We start from the raw sequence: 2,750 nt of genomic DNA, 5'->3' as shown, positions 1-2,750 counted from the left end.
GAGATTAAAGGGATCCTTGAGAAGACGGTGAACCCGGACCAGAAGGATTGGAGCAAGCGGTTGGATGATGCATTATGGGCATACCACACGGCGTACAAGACTCCTATTGGCATGTCTCCCTATCGTCTCATATATGGGAAGACATGCCACCTACCGGTGGAAGTTGAGCATAAAGCCTATTGGGCTATCAAATCTTTCAATCAAAGTGTGGATGAAGCGGGGTTGCACCGGAAGTTGCAAATTCAAGAAATGGAGGAAATCCGGTTAGACTCCTATGACAATGCCGCGATCTACAAGGAAAAAGCTCGGATATGGCATGACAAGATGATATCCCGAAGAAGCTTTAAAGAAGGAGACAAGGTCCTTGTGTTCCAAAATCGGTTCAAACTTTTTCCGGGCAAGTTGCGATCCCGGTGGTTCGGTCCTTACATTGTGAAGAAAGTACATCCACATGGGGCGGTGGATGTAGAGACTCCCAACTCGGGAAAGTTGATCAAAGTTAATGGACAACGAATCAAAGTCTACCATGAAGGGATGCAAGGCCTTGAAGAAGAAGAAGAAGAGATTCGATTGGAGGATCCCGTCTACAAAGACTAATCCTCAAGAAGCATTATGTCGAGCCATCGACATTAAATAACGGCAAATTTGTAAATATTCTATCTCAATTTAATTGCTTTCTTAGTGTAGTTCATTACCGTCATTTAGTTCATTGCATGTTAATTTCGTGTTAAATAATTTAATTTGCATTAAAATGCAAGAAGCACTTGAAGTTTATTAAATGATGTAGTGATTTGCACAAACCCTCTTGGAAGGCGTGCCCAAGAGGAGATGAGAGCCGGGTTTAAGGTACAAGTTCATTTGAAGAAGCCACGAAAGGGGAACAAGGAAAAAAAGAGCCAAATTTGGCTAAGTATGGGAATTGGAATTAAAAGAATGAAGGAGGAAAATGCGAGCTGGAGTGCAGCCTGCGCAAAGGGTCAGTGCAACTGCGCCCGATTGCGCAGGCAAGTATGAAATTTGCGCAACCTGCGCAGGTCTGAAATCTTGGTTCCTTTATCATTCCTTATCCCGTCAATCTTCATCATTACAACCCTTCTTTTGTCGAGCAAACCCCCAAACCCTTCCTCTCAATCACTCCAAAACCCATCAAATCACCACATATCATCAACAAACTTCAAATCTCTCCACCAAATTCTTCATATAGTTCGATTTTGCCATCAAAAACACCATCAAAAACACCAAATTTCTGACAAAATCCCCAAATTTCCCAAGAACCCTAAATTTTTCCGGGTAAATTTGAAGCTTCTACAAGTGGATTTACGGGTCACTAGGGGGTTTTTACGCATCATCCATCTTTATTCAAGCAAGTTTGAGAAATTCCGGGGAGGTATAACAACTTTCCTCTACTTTCCTTGTTTCAAGTTAGTTTAATCCGATTTACATTAGTTAGTTGGGTTAAAATTCTTGCTTTTGTTGATTATTGTGGATTGTTGGCAAAGATTTTCTGTTAGGGAAGGAACAATTCGACAAAAACACCTTAAACAATCAAGTTTTTACTAAGTGCACATAAGGTGTTTGTTGAATTGCCCCTTAGAAAATTTTTCAGTTTTTGGTTGTTTTAAGTGTCTTTTGAACCTAATTTTGTTGGAAAAGAAAAAAAATGGTTTTCGGAATTGGAAAAGGAAAATCAAAGAAGAGAGGTGAATCCTCCAATGCACCACCACCCCCACCCAAGACTTTTCATGGGGATGAGGGGTTGCCCACACAATCCAAAAACATCTTCAAAGCCCTTTAGAGCAAACCTTTACATATATCCAAATTTCTTCACCCTGGGACATTGAGGGACATGGGAATTTACGACCAAACACTTGCTTTCCTAACTAAGGTGGGGCTTGAGCGTTACATGAACCTCCAACTCAACACTTACCCCGCCTACACTTTGGAATTCCTAGCTACTTTACATGTCACGGGGGAAAAGGAGAGTGCAAGGGTAAATTTTCGGTTGTGTAAAGTGTGGCATTCTCTCACTTTAGAAAGGGTGAGGGAAATCTTGAGAGTCACTAGACCACCCTCCTGTGTTAACCCACAAGGAACGGCGTTGAATGATGTATGGGTTGGCTTCACGGGGAAGCATCATCAAACCAACAATGACAAAAGCACCGCAATCACCAACTCCCCCATCCGAATCCTTACCCGGATGATATCGTGTTTCTTCTTTTCCATGGGGGAGCCAACAAAACTCAATGATGGTGTGTGAGAGTGCATATGGGCAATGTTACCCGAGGGGGAGGGGGTACCGGATTGGGCAAAGCTCTTTGTGGTGAGTGCGGCTAAGCATAAAGAGAAAAAGGGGAGCATAAATTGTGGGGGATTAGTCACCCTCTTTGTGGCTCGTTTGGTTGGTAAAATTCCCGAAGACCAACCTATAGTGTGGGGCAATAATTTATACAATGAAGCGGGGTTGGTTGAGACCCACATGATCAAAGTCTTGGACACTCTCCCATGGAGTTGTTATTGGTTGGGAGAGGGAGATGTACAACACATGAGACTACCAATGAATGGCCCTCTTCCAAGTGGGTTGAGAGCCCGAGAATTCTATTGCCCCGCCGAGGGAAACTTACCCAACCCACCACCACAAAGAGTGCGACAGAGGAGAGCCGTAGAGCCATCCCGTAATGCCCAACAAATGGAGGAACAGGAGGTTGAGATTATTGATGGGGGATTTCATGATACGCGCCACATTCCTTCAT

The sequence above is a fragment of the Silene latifolia genome, chromosome 3 (assembly GCF_048544455.1).
Source record: "Silene latifolia isolate original U9 population chromosome 3, ASM4854445v1, whole genome shotgun sequence".
NCBI lineage: Eukaryota > Viridiplantae > Streptophyta > Magnoliopsida > Caryophyllales > Caryophyllaceae > Silene > Silene latifolia.
Note: the sequence above shows the minus strand (reverse complement) of the source record.